Below are 24,042 nucleotides of genomic sequence, written 5' to 3' on the forward strand. Positions count from 1 at the left end.
AGTCTGTCTTGACCAGAGAGTCTCAGAGTAAGACATGTCATTTAGACAATATTAAATCCAGGGCCCCACCATTAAAAGTAGCCTCAAGTCAGGGAGTGGTTCTTAGAGTCTTTGTTGTTAATCAGAAAAATGTCAACTGGATGCTTCATAGATGCTCTCAACAAGAAAAAAGTGACTCGGGGTGCCTGGGTGGCTCAGTTGGTTAAGCGACTGCCTTCGGCTCAGATCATGATCCTGAAGTCCCGGGATAGAGTCCCTCATTGGGCTCCCCGCTCAGTGGGGAGTCTGCTCCTCCCTCTGACCCTCTTCTGTCTTGTGCTCTCTATCTCTCATTCTCTCTCTCTCAAATAAATAAATAAAATTTAAAAAAAAAGGGACTCATAAAAATCTTAAAGGTGTCCACCCTAGACACTCCCTGATAGATAATATTTACCTAAGACTCTTTTTTTTTTATTTTTTTATTGTTATGTTAATCACCATATATTACATCATTAGTTTTTGGTGCAGTGTTCCATGATTCATTGTTTGTTCATAACACCCAGTGCTCCATGCAGAATGTGCCCTCCTCAATACCCATCACCAGGCTAACCCATCCCCCTACCCCCCTCCCCTCTAGAACCCTCGGTTTGTTTTTCAGAGTCCATCATCTCTCATGGTTCGTCTCTTGATGGCATTGCACAACAGCGCCATGATTCTCAGTCCAAAGAAGGGTATGACTTGAAAAGAGATATTACTTGGTGTTGCTTTTGTGTAATGGAGTGAATTATTAATTGAGACCTAAGAGATACATAATTTTGTAAAGGAATTACCTTAGGAAAAAAAAAATAGTAACAGAAAAATTCCCAAATTAAAGAGTCTTCAAAGTCCCCAAATTTCTCAGACAAGAAGCAAGCTGAAGAAGTGGAAGATTTTTTTAAGAAAAAGGAAAGATGACTCAGAGTGTTTAAGAAATCTGGGGCAGAGTTGGGCAGGCCCTAATCAAGCAATGGCAACGTTGGATCCAATTGGATTTCAATTGGACCAACTATAAGTGATATTGAATTGAAATCCAATTATAAGTGACATTGGATTGAAATCCAATTGGTTTTCAATTGGACCAATTATAAGTGACAAGTCCTTGCTCTATGTCTCTTGTTGTCTCACTTTGGGAAAGTGTCTTGGTTTTCCTGCCCTAGTCTCAATGTTGCCTACTGCATAGGTGTGTGGATGTGAGTTAACTTGTCTACTTAGTTTAAAGGACTTCAGATGGAGTTCTCTAATAGCTGAAGATCCTTATGGACAAGTGGACGTGTTGAAATCCCAATTCTCAAACCTGTTCCTGATTCCATGATGGAATGAAGAATCTGGTGGTCGGGGATGCTGGGGGCCATGGAAGGAGTGTATTTTAAATATGAGGAGAAATATAAATTGTTAGGGGCCAGATGACATATACCATGATTATATGTTAAATGATAGCCCCAAATGAACTATGCTTTCAGGGATTTTAGATTCTCGTATAGTTTCCTTCTTTGGTATCTGAGATGGGTTTGGGTTACTTTTAGGAGTAGAAAGTGCCGGAATTGATATTAAGCTAAAAGTTAAGGTACTTGGGCTCATTGGGAAAACCCCAATGACTACATAAAGTTTTTTTCCATCAGGCAGAAGAGATAAAGTTGTTGGGTCACATGGATTGCAGAGCAGGGAGAGGAGAGAGGACTAAGGAGAGGGATAAGGAGAGAGAGGGAGAGATGTATCATTCAGGCGAGTCTCCAGTGGACCCTCCAGTTTTCAAGAACAGCAGATCTATTCAGGTGAGCTTAGCATGGATTGCAGTATCCTGAGAAATAAGCCATTATTTTTTAAATAATAATTATAATATAATGATAATAATAAATAATTCTTAAGCCATTAAATTTTAGTTAATTCATCATATGGCAGCAGATAACCACATCTTGTCTTTTGATCCTTTTGTTGCTAGAGCAAGAACGTGATATATGGTGATCCAAGGGTTTATGGTAACCAGGAGGCAGCATGAGTGTGGATAAAGTTGGCATGCTGAGAATTAAAGCAGAGTAAAACAGAGAACCTGCTTCTGCCTTACTCCTCTGTACTTCTCTTGCTCTATGAGAGAAACTCCTTCCTGCTGAAGCCATATTGGGGCAAATTTTCAGATCACTTTCCTTCCTAATAAAGTATGCCTATGCTGTGTTCTCTTTTTTTTAAAGATTTTATTTATTTATTCGAGAGAGAGAATGAGAGATAGAGAGCACGAGAGGGAAGAGGGTCAGAGGGAGAAGCAGACTCCCCGCCAAGCAGGGAGCCCGATGTGGGACTCGATGTGGGACTCGATCCCGGGACTCCAGGATCATGACCTGAGCCGAAGGCAGTCGCTTAACCAACTGAGCCACCCAGGCGCACCTGTCTATGCTGTGTTCTATTTAAAGTTCCTGCTATTGGTGAACATTAAGTTATGCCTTGCTTTTGCCAGTGAATATAACCTGAATAACCTATTTCAAATGAGATTCCAGGAGCAGGTTGTAAAGCAGCAATCAAAGCTTTGGATTAATGAGTCTATACTTTTGAAACATTCGCCAGTAAAGCAAAAGAGTATTAAAAATGCCTTTTGGTCCCTAGGCAGATTTGGTGAACAAACATATCAAAATGTCACACTGAACCCATAAGGACTTAGTAGAAGCTTTTGGAACTGTCATTCTTCTTTTCTGTGGATGGAAATTAAGCCAGAACAATACTGGTTTTCCTTTTGTTGTTATTGTTGTTGTTAAGCCTTCTATTGTCACTGCATTGGATACAATAGCATTGTATATGCAAGAGAATTTTAAAAGTTAATGAAAAAATACCAAAACAGTTCCAGCTAAATATGACAAAACACATAAAAATATGACCATATTATATAGGGAAACTAAAAACAAATTCTCAAAATAGAATTTTTTCCATTATAGTTTTGCTTAATAGCAAAATAAAATAGTACGAGCAAATATTCAATTTCAAAAATCTGGGTAATTAGAACATAACCTAAAAAGCACTGGTTTGTTATATGGATAATATAGGTCAAGATATTTTGTTTCTTAATTATAAACTATGTTGCTTGTGAGTAGATTTGAAAAAGTTTGTGAAGTCTACAACAGTTTATTAAAATCAGAGCATCCAAATCACAAGGACAGTTAACATTCACCAGCATCTGAGAGAAATGTTGTATTGATTACAGTCACATTCAGAAAAGGAATTTCTTGTGATTAGGCTTTGTGATCTTCAATGGAAATTTTTAGGGCCATTGAAAAGTTGCACTCACTTTTTTCTGTGTCATTCTAAATTCTTCAGAGAGTAAATAAGGAAAGTGAATGGCTCTGTTAGACATTTCTCAATCATCTTTAAGTGGGTCATCTTTTTAAATAGGATGTGTCAAATTGGAACAATGTGAACTGAATTATACCTAAGTTTCACTGTACCATCTGCTTAATGAATTCTTTGCAGGGGGTCAGTGAGTCATCCAATACTAACTGCAATTCATCTTTCAAAGAGTCAAAATCAATGTATGATTTTCACTAAAGTGAAAGTAAAAAAAACAGCTTAAACAATACTGAATAAGAGGTAACTGAATAAAGTCATAGGTATTCAGTGTCTGTAGCAAACAAAAAATTCAGCTAGTGTCTGATACATAATTTATTGCTAAATTCAGCTCCTTTTCGATTTATTTTCATGAACCGGGACATAGACCAAGGATACATGATTAAAATAATCAGGCTACTGACCTGGTGATGGGTATTAAGGAGGGCACATTATGCGTGGAGCACTGGGTGTTATGCACAAACAATGAATCATGGAACACTACATCAAAAACTAATGATGTAATGTATGGTGATTAACATAACAATAAAAAAATGACAGAAGAAAAAAATAATCAGGCTATTGAGTCATCTCTGACCTTTCATCATGACCTTCCAGCAACTTATGTTTTTATAGGAGCGTAAAATTTGTATTTCATGTTCTTATATGATTACAGAGTTGAACTTCCTTTTTTATCGTGATTAAGTTATATCTTAATTTTTTTCATTTTACTTTTACTCTGCGCTGACAAATATGTGCTATTTTAAATGTTCAGTTTCATACTTAAAAGTTTAACATATACATATGACTGAACAGATTCCACAATAATAAATTTCTGCTCTCTTTGTGAGAAATATTATTAATATTTCATGTCTTCTGGGCCATCTTTTTCTAACATCGCATTGTGTCCTGTATTTTAATTCCATCTCCCTTGCCCCAAAACCTCCAGTATCAAATTTATTATTTATTTATTATTAACACTTGTTTAGATTCACCACCAATTTTACCAATTTCTGGCCTCACCAATCCTTCTGATACATCACAGGAGGACCTATGCCTATTTTCTGATAAGTATCATGTAAAAAAAAAAAAAAAATCCTTCACTAAAGTTCTGTTCTATGGGTTTCTCTGCTCTTGTTTATTTAATATTTTTATTTTTCCCTCAAGCTTGATTTATTTGGATGGATAATTGTAGGCTGAGAATTATTTTCTTCCAGTATTTCTTCTAGGATGTCATTAGGCCACTTTTAGAAACACTGCTTTTTCTTTGGATGGGAGTGTGTTGAAGCAAACACTGAAGTTACCTACAATGATTCTTTTTTAGCCAATTCTGCCCTCATAGTTTCTGAGAAAATAGATTCTTGCTGAATGAAATAAAGAGTTGTGAGTGGGATGGGGATTGGGTGGGAGTAGTGAGGTTGATCTGACCATACCATGTCACATAGAAACACCCCAATTGCTCTGTGGTGTCTGGCAGGTCACCCAATTATTTTTTAAATTTTTTATTGTTATGTTAATCACCATACATCACATCATTTGTTTGTGATGTAGTGTTCCATGATTCATTGTTTGTGCATAACACAAGGTGCTCCATGCAGAACGTGCCCTCTTTAATACCCATCACCAGGCTAACCCATCCCCCCAGCCCCCCCCCCCAGAACCCTCAGTTTGTTTTTCAGAGTCCATAGTCTCTCATGGTTCGTTTCCCCCTCCGGTTTACCCTTCTTCATTCTTCCCCTCCTGCTATCTTCTTTTTTTTTTTCTTAACATATATGGCATTATTTTTTTCAGAGGTACAGATCTGTGATTCAACAGCACCCATTTATTTCTGAAGTCAACCAATCTTTGGTTGATGTTGTTGTTGCTTTTTAATTTTTTTTTTTCAGTGACTTGGTTGAACTATTTCTGGGAAGTCTTTTTCCCTCGCTGAGGGCTGCCTCAGATGTCCCTGTTTAGATAATTGTTTTTCCGGTTTTTATCTTTAAACTGGCTACTTAGGGTGTCACCACTGGGTTAAGCATATGCCCCCTGTTAGTCAAAAGTTGAGCCTGTTAAGATTTTTACTCTGTACCATTGGTTGTTTGTGTGGCTTAAAGACTGCAACCTCTCTCCAAGGAGTTTATATTTTTTTGTTTCATGCTCAGATAAAGACTTATAGCTTGGAGATTTGCTCTTTGATCACTCCTTTGGTGAAACCTTGAACATGCACAATCTTCCTGCCAGGGATGTGTGCGATTTTATTTTTAAGTCTGGCTTTCTAAGAGCTGTTCTTGGATTAAGAGAAGTGTATTGTTCAGATATTGTTTTATTAGTGGTTCTGCTTAAGGCCCTTATGATCTGTGTGTTCCTAGGATATGCTTTCTGGTCTACCTGGTGTCCTTCTTTGCTTGCTGCTTACTGCTTGCTCACGGTGTCAACCTATAACATGCACAGTTTTCCCAAACCCCAGAGGTGGGGGCTTCTTTGATCCCACCCAGCATTGTTTTTCCGTGGCTGTCTTGGTTCTCTCTGTTGAACTTCTGGATGCTCTGTCCTCTTACTTGTTTCCACTAGCATTATGAAGCGACCTCATACTTGTTCTTCAAACTTCTACCTCGTACTTATTCTTTACCAAGCTCTCCATTGTTATTGACAATGTCCTTAGGCATCGCATTCTTCATACTTTGTCCCAAACAAAGTCAGTTCTGGCAGAGTTTGGATCTCTTCCTCCTACTGACTCACTGCTGGAGTGATACACATGCTCAATGTATAGGCATTAGTCGTATGGGGCTGAGTAGACCCTCACCACAAAGTTTGCCCTTCTCAGTGTCATAACTGTTCCCTACAAGCGAGCTGGGTTGGAATGATCAGGGCTCCAGGATTCTTGCCATTCTGGGCTTGGGAATGGAGCTTCTCCTCTACTAATACAACCTGAGTGGGAAAAAGAGCATCTGTCTTTTAGACCCACGCACACAGGATAGATTTTCTACAACAGGGATTGGAGGAGAGTATGGCCTGAAAGGAGGTCAGAGGTGTCAGCTATCTGTCACTTCTAGGGTAAGACTCTAGTCTCTGCCTATAAAGGAGAGGGAGAGGGCCACATCCTCACTGACTATCCCCACCCAGATTAGAGCATCTGGAGGAGACGTTGGATAATATACACAAGGAGACAGGGGATAGCTTGCGGCTCACAGGCTATACTGACCAAGATTTAGTAGATTTTTTAAAAATAATGTTTCTCCTGAGGTCAGTTTCCAGAAAGTTTGATTTCAGTGTATTTTTTAAAAATTTTATTTATTTATTTGACAGAGAGAGAGAGACGGTGAGAGCGGGAACACAAGCAGGGGGAGTGGGAGAGGGAGAAGCAGGCTTCCCGTGGAGCAGGGAGCCCGATGCGGGGCTTGATCCCAGGACCCTAGGATCATGACCTGAGCCGAAGGCAGACGCTTAATGACTGAGCCACCCAGGCACCCTAAATCAATGTATTTTAGATAAATAAATAATGAATAGTTGTTTTGCTAGGGAGAAGGTCTGCTGGGCTCTTCACTCTATCAGTCCAGAAGTCCTGCATCAATATCCTCTAATGTAAATTTTTCACCTTGGGGACGCCAAGTCCTTCTGGAGAATATATTTCTCTCTAAGCCTCTGTGAGGGATTTAAAGTTCTGAAATGCTGAAAATAAGATACTCATACTTTTTTGGTATCCTCTTTTTTATTAGGCCTATGTTGTATTTACCTTTGCAATGACTTCTCAGGGGTCCCATCTTTAGGTGGAACTCTGGGTTTCAATTTGTCTCATTTGAAATGAACTCAGTACCTATTTGCCCTTCCTTATGCAGCTACAAATAACATATTCCTTGATTTCTGGGAGATCGTTCTCTATTGCAGATAGAGCATCAAACCTTCATACAACTTTAGTTTTCAGTTTCCTTTTGTTCTTTACTTTCCTGAAATTACAAGCATTGACTTAAGAAGGATATTTATTGAATTTTACCCATTATTTTACTGTTCTGCTCTCTGAGGAATTTCTGATTCTCCAGTGCTCCATTTAGATCACATAACCCTTCATTAATCAGCACAACAAAGAATTAAAAATATTGTTTAAAATATATAGTAGGTGGTAAGTCAATAGATAACTATAATGTATTATTCCTAAAAATATGAAAAATTCTTTTACTCAGTTTTTCTCTTTCAAACATGGTTACTCTTTGATATTTTATTTTAGCAAATTATCAAACTTAAAAAATTATAATATTTACTTAATTCATAAATGTATTAATTATGGTTACTTTATATTTTTAACATAATAAACATATAAATGTTATGGTTTATAAGTCTCATTCGTACAAAAATGCAACTTTAATTTTCTTTTACCAAATTTATTTCACCCATATTTTATAGTAGCAAAAAACTCAATGTCTCCAGGTCTAACTATATGCAGAATTCTGGTTTCAAATATATTTGTGTTCAATAAACCCACAATGAAATTCATCCTCCCACCCACACATCCACCCACTTGCTCTTCTTTCCCTCTTCCTATTGGAAAAGATCCTTAGGCATTACTTCATGGCACTCTGAGAAGGTCATCTGAGTCTAGTCACCTCCCTGCTGTCTTCATTGTTGATATCTGTGAAAATGTGATCATATATAAGGTAATGGCAAAACTGGGTTGGGCGATTTGTCTTCTGGTTGCTGCAGGCTTGCTACTGATTCTTTCCCTCTGGGACTGAGCACACATGGGCTCTCCTACCATAGAATCAGCTGCGGGTTGCAAACACTTTACAGTATAATTTCACCCTTAGAAAATTAAACAAACACCTCTCCATTCTCAGTACCTTCCAACCTCCAGTCTAATGGGTAGGAATATATGGGCTCTCCCCCAGGTCCCACAGGGGAAGAAAAGGAACATCATAGAAGAAGGAGAGGCAGCTATTTCAAGTTTTCTCAGCCTCAGTCTAGACCTGCCAGATGAATCTATGGGCCATGGTCTACTCCCGTCATGAAAGCCAACGATGGCCGGTCAATTCTTTCTCACACTGCATTCTTCTGATACTGACTGTCCTGGCTTCCTCCTCCATCTTTTGAGAACCCTTGTAAACACACTGTACCCATCCAGATAATCCAGGATAATCTCCCTATTTTAAAGCTAGTTGATTAGCAATCTTAATTTTATCTTCAACCTTAATTCCTTGTGCCATGTACCATAAGGTTCCAGAGATTAAGAGGTGGATATCTTTTGGCAGGGGGTGTGCATTATTCAACTTACCAAAGTCCTTTTGACTTTTTTTTTTCACATATTTGTCTGAATATAAACATTGGGATTGAATCAAATTTGGGGAACAGATTGATTCTAATCTTCATGCTACCTCAGGTGAGGATCCTATTAAAGAAACTCAGTAATTTTACCATGCAGAACAGGCAGCCATGTTTTGTTTTCAAACTATAATATTAAGGAATTTAAAAAATTCTAGTCTTGTTTAATATTTCTGCACTGACATTTTTATACTAGATAATGTCTAATTTAGTTGATGATTTTTTAAATTATAGCCATCTATATTCTTATGAAATCTTATAAACAAGCTTTTTAAGAATATAAAGCAAAATATAAATATTTGAAAATAAAATGTTAAAAAAGGTGACATGGAAATTTGACACTGCATGCATTTAAAAGACAAAATGACATTAAGTCATATCTATTTATATAATACCCCTTTTTCTCTCAAATATATATATTTTTAGTTTATATGATATAGAAAGAAGAAGGAATAAGCATGTGGTTCTCAACTCTTGTCTTGGGAAATTTCAGTGAATCTCTATATTCACCCAATTTTTACTAAAGCCAGTAATTCTATAAAAGTTTGAAACAATCTCGAGCAGAGATAATTAAATCAGGAACTTCTTCATATCTCTTTTAGTGATATTTGTGTTCTGATAAATGTCACTGCTTTAGGGAGGCTTTGGAGGTGCTGTGTTTGTGTGTGTGTGTGTGTCCAAATTTTAAGATTAGCAGATTCGAGAGGTAATTTTAAATTTTTATTTCATTTTATATTTTCATATTAACATGTCTGTTTGAAGGAATAAATGTCAAACAAATGTTATAATTTCAGAGCCATGTATGTTTTTTTTTAACAAATAGGTTTACATTTGTGAAGATTTGCATTGGCAGTATAAGGGAGATATATATGTATATGTATATATATATATACATATACATATATATGGAATATTAACTGTTAAATGTTACTGTTAACTACTATATTAGTCAAACTGCATACGAAAATTATTTTAAAATCTCAATGGCATAAAACAATAGACATTTATTTTTCACAAGTTTCTAGTCAGTTGAGGTATTTTTTCTTCTCCCTCCAGTTTGACAAGCGTCGTTCTATGTATATTCTATATATATTTTAATATATATATTTTTGATTCTTTATTATTTAATGTTTTAAATTATTTTTATAACTAATGTACAGTGTTATATATGTATCTTGTCATTTTCCTGTGAACTCAGGTTAGTCAGGGTGGGCATGCTTTTCTAAGGGTGATGATGGAAGCTGAAGTGGGCACACCCAAATTCATAAGCACATTTCAAAGCTCTACTTGAGTCAGCTGCCTCCCTTTTATTGGCCTTAGCAAGTCATGTGACTGATCCAAAAGTTGAGTAAAAGGGAGTTCACTTGAATCTCTAAGTCACTAAAGGGACTGTAAAGTCTCATGGCAAAGAACGTGAATGCGTAAAGAATTGGAACCAATAATTTATTATAATACAATTTCATTTTATCTCTTTAATTACCAAGATAAAGAATTTGGTGGTGATTGAATTGTATTGTACAGTTGAAACCAAAATTTATTTCATTGAAAAATACTACTACTGATGACAGCTATCTAATTTATTATTCCTTTAAGAAACACATCTGCATTTTACCATAACTTTTGTGGTGATCATAAAAATAGCTACAGGAAGTCATTGAACATTTCTGTAAAGCAAGTAAATTTTTAAGTGCTTCAGATTGGTTATATAATAAAATCTCTTCAATGGCCTTATATTTTCTTCCACAGATATAGATCCCAAGACTTCTATAATACATTTACTTGAGCAGTGATACCCATTTATTATGTTTTGGTGCTGAAATACAAATCCATGTCTTTATTGATGACTAAATATTTAAAATAATATTTTAAAATATTTTACTTAAAATATTTATGTGATTTCTGTATTGTGAGATATTTCTTTTTTTTAATTCTGTTCCGGTGATGTCTCTTTTAGCTGTGTAGAGAGGAAGGGAAGTAAACATAGACTATAATAGAGTATCTTGTGATAAGACCCCTCCAGACCAGTGAGAAATAGACACAGATTATTGCTTGAAAAATTGACTCTTGAAATGTGCAGGCAAGATCTCTGTTTAATGTGAGAGTTATTTGCCATTTCTCCTTGTGGGATATAATAAATCAAAAACATAACTTTTTGCTTAACAGTCTTTTACTTTAGGAATAGTCAAATATATTTACAGAAAAAAACTAAGGTTTTTGTTTTGTTTTGTTTTACTGTTTGTTCATTTTTCCATTTTCCATATCAGATACCCATATGTAATATTAATTGCATAATATAAATTTTTAACCCTAAATAATAATAATAATCATAATAATAATATTTATTGAGTACCTCTTTTAAGAACATCAGTATGTTAGCTTTTAGGTACCTCACTTCACAGCAAATGTGTGAGGTGTTATGGCCAAAACTTAGGCCCACGAATTAAGTAATTTTCTCAAATATGCCCTCTGGAAAGTGGGATAGCATGCTTCCAAATGCAGGTAGTATAATTCTGTATTCCAAGATTATTAACTACTGTGCAGTATATCCCTTCTAGATTGCAGAAATGACAGGGTGTTCAACTCCATCATCTTCTAGCTGTTGCCAGACAAAACCGTGATATTATACAAATTCTTGACACTGTTATTTTTTCAGATTGCATAGTAAAATTATTTTCAGCATGGCAAAAGTTTTAAATGGTAGAGATTCCTGACGTATATTAAGTGGATACTTTCAAGCTATTTAACTGATAACAATGGATATCAAAACTGCATTTCTGAAATGTGAAGAAAATCTGTATTATTAAAAAAAAAGGAGGTGTTAAAATTCTAAGTAGAAAATAAGTTTGGATGGCCATATAAATGAGGTCAGCATTAATTATTATTCTTGGTGAAATCTAAGATGCTCAGATATCGTATAATACTCCAATCAGCTATGACATAGATTACCTCCCCCGCCGCCAGGAGCTGAGGGCAAAAGCAGACCACTCTTTGAAAAACGACAAATGTTTTACTACACACATAAGAAAGACTGAAATTAGATCCATTTGTCCTTTTGCCACACTTTCTCCTTTCCCACTCTGGATAGTGATCCTTTAGTACTACAAACCTTATTATACTACATATTTTATACTATAGAATATTTAGAAAGTTGCAGTCATAACAGTTTTGGCCATTTTTGCCTTTAATGAAAATATTTGAAATTTTGTAAGGGTTAAAATATACCATTACTGTAGTCTCTATTTTGTTTTTGTGACAACCACACAATTACCATGATGAAGAGCAATATGGTATTTTAAGTAAGTTAATCTTACAAAAACACATTTCACCATTCCTAGCAGGAAATTACCATAAAGCAAAATACTAAAATGTCTGTCTCTGTAACTTGCATTTTTATTTTCTTTTAAATTGAGAACACCAAAATTCCTGAAATCTGCAACTATAGATATATATACACACACATATGTGCATACATTCATATACATATTTCTTATATATACGAAAATACACTTTATAGTAAATATAAGGTTTATATTTTAGCTCTTTACATTTCAGCTCAGAAATTGGAACAACAGAAATCATTTAAAAGCTGGTTTTGTATCTTTTTCAATTTTTGTTCTCAGAAAAATATTAACTACCCAACCCCTGTTCTATATGCTTGGCATGTTTTCAATGATTATGTTGTTGTACTGCCAAATTCCAGGACAGTAGAACAGACATGGCTTTTTTTCCCCTTTTGTTTTAAATGCTAAAAATTAAAATTACTGGTTTAAAACAGTAATCACATTTTGGCTTTGTCAGAATAATAAGCAGCTTCAAATTAATGCCACAATTTTTGAGTTTTTTTCTTACTTAACACGTCTCATTCTGCCTACAATTTTATTCTTGAGATATTTATTTCTGAAAGAAAAAAATGTAGAAAGTCAGGTGTGTGAGTATATGTGATTGTGTGTTTAATTTTTTTTTCCAAAGGAAGGCTTGTGTCTCAATTGATTGTTTTTCATTTTGTGCCTGGATAATGGAAATAAACATTTTGAACCAGATACCTGATCTAAAACTCTGAAAAGCCCTTGTGTCCTTTTTTTTTTTTTTTTAACCCAAATAACTTTAAAATACCTTTGATCATACCATGCTGCTAAAGGTCATAACATTTTTATAGAAATATGGGTACGTTAATTTCAAGTCAGAAAGAGTCACTCTCCCACGTTAACAAAGAGTTACTAACATGTAATATAATTCCCATGCAGAAGTCAAAACAGGGTTCTTATGATTAGCTATCCTTTAACTAATTAATTTTTCCTTCTGGGTCTCCTGGGTGGCTCAGTCGGCTCAGCTACCAACTCCTGATTTCAGCTCAGGTCATGATCTCAGGGTCCTGGGATAGAGCCCTGGCCCCCTCCTGGAACCTGGAGCCCTGAAAGCAGCCCAGACTCTGCTTGTCCCTCTCCCTCTGCTCTTCCCCCACCCCTCTGTGCTCTTTCTCTCCAACAAAAAAATAAAATCTTTTAAAAAATTAGTTTTTCCTTCATAAAGGGATGGCTAGAACCCTGGACGGTTCATGAACTTTTTAGAACCATTTCATCTATTATCACATCTAACAACACTGTCGATAAGGGTGATGGAGAGAGGAGGGGGCAAGCAGGCAAGCAGGACCAAGTTTCTTTACCTGTAAGTGATTTTGAAACCCCAGAAGGAGGAATTCAACTGTCTTCATTGGCTGAATGTGGTGGCTGATAGTTTAGTTGACTAGAGGAGAATTACTAAGGATTGTTCTCACTAACCATACTTGTAACCTGCACAGCTCCAGCCAGCTCTCCACACTATGACCCCATGCTCTGTGCTCAGAATTTGATGGAGTTTTAGAGTCTTTCTGCATTGACTTCCTATGTCTTTATCAACAAGTTATATGAAGTACCTGTCAAAGGCAAAGATAACTTCTCTTTTCTTTGTTATTTTTAAATAATTAACAATGTGTACATTTTAAGAAACCAGGAGATTAAAAAAATTAATCGGAATACTGATTTCTGTACTCATAATTAACATTAATTTTAACACATTGACTTCAACTTTTCTCTCTCTTTCTTTTGGTGAGACTTTCCTTTCTCATAACTATGAGAAATTTCAGATACTCCACCTTTGGGGAGCAGATAACCCTGGTTTTTCCCCACAACCATTAATTTGCTGCAAAAGTATATATTCTCTGCACGTTTGTAACTTTTCAGGAATCAAAAACCCTGGGCAGTGTTGACTTTTTTTTTTTTTTATCTCTTAAGGGGGCTTCTGTCTAATAATAACATTAACCATTAAGCAGCTAAGTTCTTAAAATATCTCACAAGGGAGTTCTAAGCATCATACATTCCACATATTTTAATAATGAAAATATGTCTTAATAATGATATTTTGTGTGACTTTCTTGAGACGAAGAGGAACTCTCAACTTTATTTACTTTTTTTAAAGATTTTATTTATTTATTTGTCAGAGAGAAAGAGAGCATGAGAGAGAGCATAAGAAGGGGACAGTGGCAGGCAGAGGGAGACGCAGGCTACCCGCTGAGCAAGGAGCCAGACTCGGGGCTCTTGTGGGGCTTGATCCCAGGACTCTGGGATCATGACCTGAGCCAAAGGCAGATGCTTAACCAAATGAGCCACCCAGGCATCCTTATTTATTTTTTTATTGTAGGCTTTTTTTTTCCCTGCCAAAAGAGGAACGATTTATGAAGTTACTAGTGAGTCTTAAGGGACTTCATCCCTATACATGATAATTATCTAAGCTTAATTTCTTCATTTTTTTTCTAGAAATATTTTACACGGAGTTAAGAATATCTTGATAACAAAAATATAGAAACTGTTTTTCGGTACATGCAAATCTTGATAGGAAGTCATCTCCCTTGCCTGGGAGAAATGTTCTACTTGGACAGAAAGTAAATGTTTATCTAAAATATATCATATTTAGAAATGGATTGAATATAAAACTAGCAATTTACATTTCTATAAATTGTCTATATGAAGCCTTAACATCTACTTCTATGGTGCATTGTTGGGGTAACAGGAAGGACACACAACCATAAGTAATGTTCATTGAGATTTATTTACAGCTAGGCAATCTACCTTATTGCGATAAATCTTGCATGAGAATCTTAATGGCAATAGACATATAATGACCATCTGATCCAAATTTTAAATTACTACACTAGATGGGAGAGGTTTTATTTCTTTAATTCAGAATTTATATATTTGTGAATAGATAAAACGTATCTAGGCAGATATCAATGAACCTGTATTTTGAACTGAAAACTATATAATTGACCAGCAAAATTACATAAAATGAAATATAAATGCTACACTGGGCCTTCTGATAGCACTCTCTAGCTCTCTGCTAGCTAAAAAAGTGGTATTAATCAGAGTGCTTAATGAAATGACATTTGGCCAAGCAATACTTTCCTTGGACACATAATTTTCTTGTATCCTATGAGGTCCTCTTTTCATTCAAAATATTTTCACTAAATTTTAGTTATTTCACATCACTTCTAAGTGTATTTTAAAATATTTATTCTTTAGCTTCTGATTTCTATGGAAATTTTTATTTACCTCCGAAAAGGTCATTGGGAGTTTGAATTCTTTCTTTCCTTCCTTATTGCTTTCTGACTTCATTTGTCCTTTTTTCTGATCACTACACTACATTTCTTTTCCAGCATGGCATTAATTCAGTGTCCTTTCATGAATAGAGAAGGGAGTTTCTAGATTTAAATACTTTTATAAGAAGAGTCATTTTTCCCATTGAATATAAGCTAAAACATGATCCCTCTGTTCTGTAGCCCATTATACTTTCAATATAGCTATATTAATTTGAAATCATTCCATGGTAACAAACCAGTAACAATAATATATATTTAAGAAAGTAATGCCATAAACTTGAGCCAGAGAATGGCTTGCCCTGGACCCTGGGCTTCAGAGGGCTCTCCCGTTCCCTATCATGCTCCTCTCCATAGGTCAAGGAATTCACAAGGCCAAGGCAATGGGGTTAGTTGTAGTTGAAGGCATCCACTTTACTCCTACCTTTTAGTTAATGCTGAGGTACCTAGAGACCTAGAATCCCATCCTCCAAAGGCTCTGAGCCTGCTTCTAGGGCTCGGAGTTCTTCAGCTCTGTCTTTCATGTGAACCACATGTTACTTATATGTCAGAGAGGCCATCAGGGTAATGGGAAGTTGTTTGCAAGAGGCACAGTGGTAGACTAAGCTTGGACAGGTCAACTACAATTCCCAATGTGTGCAATAAGGCCTCTTATGGGAGAATGGCAGGAGGCCACCTCTCTCCATCCCCATATTCCGGTGCTGGACTTTGAGGACCTAGGAATCCTAAAATTTAAGCCTGGCCTTTATGAGGAAGGTATATTTGTCAAAGTGTGAGATTAAAGCAAACTTCACTTATCATTTTAATATGACTTGTAACTTTTCAATATTGAAACATATATTATATGGGTCTTGATTACTATTGTTCCCTGGGTCCTAAGAATGTTCAAGCCTGATTTAAATATTTCACTAGAAATAAGAAAACAAACACATACGCTCATAAAAACAAATATAAACCTCAAACACGTCTCTATTTTTTAGTGATTAATTTTAAAATATAATGACATATTGCATGTAGCATCTTATTTAAGGTGGAGCCCTTGTGACATCTTTGATGTTTTAGTTATAGTCACTATTCAACAAGGTTCATTTCTCCCCAAAGTATTCTGTTTGCATATTAAAGCATTATTTTTCAAGCCTCTTTAGTTTTACAAATGTGGGGCAGATATGTCCCACATATTTTTAAAAATTTAGATTATATTAAAGGCAGATTACTAGTCATAGGTAAAAACATAGTGTTTTAGCTCAAAATTTTTTACAGCTATTTAGCTATTAACCCAATATATGCTTAACACACACACACACACACACACACACACACACACACACACTTATTTCAAATGCAGGCTACAAGAAGTGACTAGATGAATAAATAATTAAAACAGAATTGAGTAATAACTTGATAATACCCCTCTGAGTATTAATATTAGTATACTTGAACCCAATTAAAAATTCACAAACTCTTTATATGTGTTTCCTCTGTCTAAACAATTTAAAGCTGAGTATGGATAATCAAGCTGATAGCATTTTGTACATTAACTCCTGCCTACTTCTTCCAAAATATATCAACAATTGCTATTCAGATGATCTTACACATTATTTGCCAAGTCAGGACTTTGTTTTTCTTTTCCTTTTCTTTTCTTTTTTGAAGATATATAGTGAAAATTAAAAAAAAAAAAGTTTTAGGATGTTACTGATACATTTTCCCCCAGGCTATGGATCTATAATGGTTATGTTCAGAAATAATCTGGAACACCCAAGGTCCTTCCTCCACAACCTCCCACAAGAGACAGAATCATAATGAGACACATTAATGAAGCCCAGTTATCATCTGATAATACTGTCATTAACACTTATTATCACATAATTAGATTGGACATTGGCCATCTCAGAGCCAATTTAAAAGAAGAAAAAAAAATCTGTATCTTAAGGAAATCTATGTGAATAAAACACTGTAAGGAATATCTGAAAAATGATATAGTTTCAGAGAGAATGAGATGTCTAATCATCTAGCCTATTAGCAGTTTGAAATGGCAGTAATCAAACCCCCTTCCCCGAATCTTTTGTGTACCAGTTACTTGTTAAATCCTCTACTTTCTCAAACTGGAGCAGTTATCTCAGCAATGACATTTTTAGTGATGACAGAAAATCTTAATAGCTGTGGGTAATTTTTAGGAAGAATCAACACAGCTCTGAACTTTATAGGTCATGGCATCCCTGTAGCTTGTGGGTATTGCTACATCTTGAAAGAAATAACTGTGTCTCCTTTAGCATCTTCCTTTTTCTTATTTTTTCTTGTGTCTAAGTTTACAAAGGTCAGATGCCAATATGATCTAGAATAAGAGCTTTTGTGGCTGACTTTGAAAGGTTACTTTAGAGAAAATCTTATGAAGAAGCAGTACCCCAAAATGCTGCAGGGAATGTAGCTAAAAACTTATTTCTTCCTAAATAGGGCTTCTAACACATTAGAAGTATTGAGTGTTGGATTCCCAAATGTGTCTAAGGGTTTCAGTCTCCATTTACTAAATAGAAATGAAGAGGCATCTCAAGATCATAGTTAGACTTCTGAGGTCATGTCCAGAAGACATCAAAACAATGTGATAATCAATTCTACCATAATAGCAAAGCCTGAAATACCTTTTTAATGTTTTATTAGAATAATAAATTGGAAAGCAACAGATTTCTAACAGTGAAGAAAATGTCACAGTCCTCATTTCTCTTTAGACTATGATACTGTAGTGTATTGGCCCTTCCAAAACCCAGAAACTTTTTATTGGCTATTTGTCCCAGGAAACCAGAACTACTCTGGCATGTATTTGCAGGAAAACAGTAAAGTTCAGAATTAAATTAAGGAAAACTTTATGATATATTTTTCATTAACAGAGTTGACAGCTGAGCGAGTAGTTGGTGACTAATATAAATATCTACAAGAGCTAATTCCGGATATTTTAGCTGTGAATGACTTAGGATAATTATAATTAAAGCAATGTGGATATTCCTTATTTGAATGTGACCTAATGATATTTACTATTTCCCATTTAATAAAGGAATATATTTTTAGTAAAGCATGGACTAGTCCTATTTCTGAGACATGCTCATATTTTAGGTTTTCAGTCCTGGAGATTGCTGCAATTGATGTGTTTTTTCCTCCTTTCTATTTTGTTATTTTTTTAAAAGGTGAGAATAGGATCTGGCCACAGAAATGATTTGTGATCTGGGCTGTGTACCTAATGGTGTTTTTACCTTTAGGACATGATGATAACATAAGATATCTTTATTTTTGTAATATTTATTGATTTATTTTTAAAGAGAGAGAGAGAGGGAGGGAGGGAGAGGACATACATGAGCTGGGGGGAGGGGTAGAGGGAGAGAGAGAGAGAGAGAGAGAGAGAGAATCTCAACCCTACTCTCCATTGAGCATGGAGCCTGATGTGAGGCTTTATCTCATGACCCTGAGATCATGACCTGATCCAGAATCAACACTTGGAAGCTTAACAGACTAAGCCACACAAGTGCCCAGATAATATAAGATACCTTTATAAATTAGTTGTTCTGAGTTGATAGTATGTGAGAGAGAGAGAGAGAAAGACTGAGACATAAAGAGAGACAGAGATTTCTGGTAGACATACACATGTAAATGTGCTTAGCCAGTAGATTTCATAGAGAAAATTACATGTGCTAGAGATTCTTTCCTCTTTTATGTTTCCTTTATTTTCACTGGGGAACATTAAAAGTGCATCTACAAAGAAACATTATTTTTGAATCACTGTAGTGGAAAACACATGTAAAAGAGCTGTTATAGGTTTCAGTGTAGAAGTTATTATCCAGGTATTCGTCTATCTGGAATTCTAGCACATACACACACATACACACTCGCATATATATACATATGCATATACATATACATATACATATATATTATACATATATATTACTTACTTAAGTATCCAGATTATAATAAATTTGAGCCCTAATAATCAATTGTCATTTTTTTAAAATTCTCTGCAAGGCATTTCTGAGAATTTCTGCATGATATTTGTATAACCATAACATCTACCCAGGTGTCTGCTTGTTTCCTATGCCAGAAAGTCTTATTTCATTGCTGCTCCGACACATTGGGGTCAACACACATATTTTATAGATTCACAGATTGTGCTATTTTGACTCATACCCACTTTTCACCAAAATTGGACACAAGTCACTTCTGTCACTGATCAGAACTGAGCCTATAACTGGCTGCAATTTTTAACAAAACTCTTCTGGAGCTTAAGAAATAAGCAAAGTATAACCAAAAAAGTGACTTCCCCTGGAAACAAAAGTGATTTCTCTCTGATCCCAAAGGCTCAAGACAAATATCAGGATCTGTGGTAGTTTTCATACTTTCATGGTCTGCTCAATAACAATCCATCATTTTTTTTTTCATTTATATTAAATCTGTGGTCTCAGTCCACCAGATTATTCATTTCTTCATCCTGTTTTCAGTAATGAGGGAAATCCTTTTAACATTGTATAAGGACTCTTTTTGTCTCTGTGACAGCTTTGGATTTAAAGTCTATTTTGTCTGAAAAGTACAGCTTATAAGTATAGTACAGTATAGTGAGTATAGCTGCCCTGCTCTCCCATTCACCATCTGCATGTAATACCTTCATTAATCCCATCATTCTTGCCCATGTGTATCCCGCATCTCAGGTGATCTTGTGTGTTACCCTGATTGTGGTAATGGTTTTACAGGTATATACGTATCCCCAAACTCATCAAATTGTACACAGTAAATGTTTCCAGCTTTTTTTTCTATGTTATGTTAATCACCACACATGAGGGTGCCTGGGTGGCTCAGTTGGTTAAGCGACTGCCCTCGGCTCAGGTCATGATCCTGGAGTCCCGGGTTCGAGTCCCACATCAGGCTCCCTGCTCAGCAGGGGGTCTATTTCTCCCTCTGACCCTCTTCCCTCTTCTGCTCTCTATCTCCCAATCTCTCTCTCTCTAATAAATAAATAAAATCTTTAAAAAAAATCACCATACATTATCCAGCTTTTCTTTTATATCAATTATACTTCAACATAAACTGTTTAAAAAATTAATGTGGGAGAATATCCTCTTCTCTCAAATTCAAAGCTTGTTCATTCCTATAAAAGTGGGTTGGGGGGGTGCCTGGGTGGCTTGGCTAAGGTCATGATCCCAGGGTCCTGGGATTGAGCCTTGCATCCGACTCCCTGCTCAGCAGGAAGCCTGCTTCTCCCACTCCTACACCCCAGTGCTTGTGTTCCTGTTCTCACTCACTCTCTCCCTCTCTGTCAAATAAATAAATAAAATCTTAAAAAAAAAAAAAGTGGGTGGGAGCACAAATATCCATTTATTTCTGTGTCACACTCTGCTAATCTGCTGGGGATTATCAGGACCCCAATGTCTGGAAGAAAATATCATAGCACGGAACAGAATCCGAAATAATTCATCCTATATGCGGGCCACTGGAAGTCTGTTCTAATTCCATTTTAAAGCAATAAAATTATGTTTTCTGACTTGTTGAAAGACAATTTTCTTAGTACACAAGGGCACATGAGTTTAGATACATAGTGGTTTAATAGATTTTGTTTTTATATATGCATACATGTGGATACAGGGATAAGCAAAGTTATTTTACATTTTTATAAACACAGTGCCATTCTGCTGATTTTTCCATAAAAAAATGAAGACTTCAAGTTAAATTGATATTTTTTCTGCTAGAAAACAAACAAAAAACAATGCATTATGGGGTGATTTGTGTCCCCTCCTCAAATCATCTGTTGAAGCTTTAACCCTGGTATGTGATCATATTTGGAGAAAGAATCTTTGAAGAGATAATTAAATTAAAATAGACTCATTAAAGTGGGCCCTAATCTAATATGGCTGGTGTCCCTATAAATAGAGGAGATTAGGACACAGACAGAGTCACCAGAAAAAATGCACACAGAGAAACAACCGTGTGAAAACAGAAAAGGTGGGTTATAGGCAAGCCAAGGAGGGAGGGTTCAGAATAAATGAAAACAAACAGAAACAAAAAACCAGAAGAAAAAACAAAAAACAAACAAAAACCTGTTAACACCTTGAATTCTGACTTCTAGCATTTAGAACTGTAAGAAAATAAATTTGTGTTATTTAAACCACCTAATCTGTGGTATTTTGTTATGGAAGTCCTATCGAAGTATCATATACTATGTTTAAAAGATGTTAAATTGCAATTCTCTCATGAAATAACAATAATAATAATAGCAATGTAAACACCATTCTGTTTCCAGCTGCTACCCTGTCACCCTATGTATAAATAATGATATAGAAGAATATATAAGATAATTATTCTCCAAATTAGAAAAATATTAATGGCATTATCATTGACTCATATACTTTAAAAATCTGAATGAGTATTTATACTGTACATTTTTATTATATTCTGTTAGCCACTGTATAGTACATCATTAGTTTTTGATGTAGTGTTCAGTGACTCATTAGTTGCATATAACACCCAGTGCTCATCACAACACGTGCCCTCCTTAGTACCCTTCACCCCCTGTTACCCCATTCCCCCACCACCCTCCCCTCTGAAAACCTCAGTTTGTTTCCCAGGGTGCATAGTCTCTCATGGTTCCTCTCCCTCTCTGATTTCACTCCCTCCAGATTGCCCTCCCTTCCCCTATGGTCCTCTGTGCAATTACTGTACTTTTTCCTCTAGGTATGATAGAAACTTGAAACCCAGGAAGGTTTGAATATTGGCTTTTGAAACATTTTAAAATTTGATTGGCATCCTAAAGTTCAAAGTGATGCCTTAAATATGGCATAATTAATTTCTCATTTGACTTTTATGATGTTGGCAAAGAACGTTTTATCCCATTATACATATTTTATAAATAAATAAATATACATATATATGCATAAATAAATAAAACTAGCAAAGAAAAACTGAGAAAAATACAAAATCCTATCTTTGAGGTACTCTAGTCAATTTAATTTTACCTCATAAAGTGCATATTAAAAATGCACGATACATATTGTGCATATTTTGAAAGAAAATAATAACATTTTTCAGCATTTGCTGTGTATAAGGTATCATACTAGTCACTATATGAACATCATTTATTTAAACATCACAGCAAAAGTGTGTCATAGATATGTCTCTTCAATTATATATGTGGCAAGAAAGGTTCAGAAAAGTAAATAATTTGCCAAAGATTACATAACAAGTAAGTAATAAAGCCTATATTAGAAGCTCTCAAATTCTAACCCTATGCTTCTAAGTAGTACACAATGTTTTTTAGAAGGATTTGCCTGCAGGTGACTGCCAAATGATAAATTTTAGAAAAATTGTATACATTATTTATAAATATTTATGTATATACATATTGTGCACATGTGTAGTGTTTAGATAAGGACAGCTGTATATATACACACACATATAGGAACATATCTGTGTCTATATGCATACATATATGTGCATATAAATGAATATTCACGAACTTACATTAATGGGCTTCTTTATCTATGTAAGTCTGATATATTTTGGAGACTTGAGATATGTTCAAAGGAAAAAATTCTAGAAAATAAATAAAAGTCAATTCAATTATTTTACTTACATTTCTTGAAGTACCTTAGAGGATGCTTCATAAAATAATGCAACATTACATAGCTCTTTCTTCCACTCTCAAAATTAGTAGAACACTTAAATTTCTATTAAGACCTTCCTAAATAGCTCAGGAAATAATATACTTTACCAATTCAATTAACTAAAAGAAAAAATTAATAAAACTCCATGTAGATTTTGGTGTAAAAACTCCTCAATTGCAAGAAATAGAACAAAATACTTTTAATTTGTCAAAGGCATTACTAAAACGGACACCTTTTAGAAGTGAAATGATAGAAGTATTTCAGTTAAGTTAAATAATACAATAAACTTACCCAAGATCTTTATTTCTTTCAACATTGTCTGGGAGAGGCTAAGCAACAAAAATTAAAAGGAATTAGCAAGATCTGAGAGCCCACTTACATATTAGATGTTGTTCATCTGGTTATCATAAAGGGAATATGTGAACCTGAAGTACTTTTTTATTTGTGGCAAGAAAATAGACTAGTCACAGAGTGTCTACATGTGGTAAACTGGATGCCACAGAGCAAAACTGGGACATAAAAATCTAGCAGGACAAAATGTCAACATCCATTATTGGGTGTACTGTAAAATAGGAGTACCAATGCCCTGCCATTTGATTTTGTTTTTAGTGCACCTGCCTGACCAAAGAATTGAGGGCACACTGTCTCTGTAAAAGTTATTCCTATAGAAAATGTGAGCCAATTGCTCTGACCCAGAAGAAAGTCAGGGTTTTGAGGAAAGGTCATTTGAGAAACACAGAGCTGGATGAAATGGAAGAAGGAATAAAAATGTCTCACAGAAGAAAAGAGTAGAATCTTCATTCTAGGATTGGTAGAATGTATTAGTAATTCATGAATATTGTTTGGGACATTAGAATGCTTCAATGTCACCTTAGCCAGGTGTGATATATATATATTTTTTTAAAGAATACCACTACACCATCTTGAGGGTAAATCATGAGGAGTGTGGGTCCTTACAGAGCCAAAGACGATTCAAAAGCATTAAGATAATGCCCTTTCATTCAAGATTGTAGAGATGTTAATTCTAAATTATTCACTCAGCCTACCACATTAAGAATGGAACTTGTTCAAGGTGATTAAGTATTGAGAGATATTCAGATGGGGAATATGTCAGACCATTAGAGATGATACACATAGATGTTTATGTTTGTTGGTCAAAGTCTT

General features: G+C 35.3%; 1 long non-coding RNA gene across 1 annotated transcript; it reads left to right on the forward strand.

The window, feature by feature from the left end:
* Window positions 1-609: 609 nt before the first annotated feature.
* LOC113928702 lies at window positions 610-2,172 on the forward strand. The gene is made up of 3 exons (XR_003521939.1): window positions 610-710; window positions 1,638-1,790; window positions 1,958-2,172. It is a non-coding gene; the product is annotated as an uncharacterized LOC113928702 (long non-coding RNA).
* The last annotated feature ends 21,870 nt before the right edge of the window (window positions 2,173-24,042 follow it).

The sequence above is a fragment of the Zalophus californianus genome, chromosome 5 (assembly GCF_009762305.2).
Source record: "Zalophus californianus isolate mZalCal1 chromosome 5, mZalCal1.pri.v2, whole genome shotgun sequence".
NCBI lineage: Eukaryota > Metazoa > Chordata > Mammalia > Carnivora > Otariidae > Zalophus > Zalophus californianus.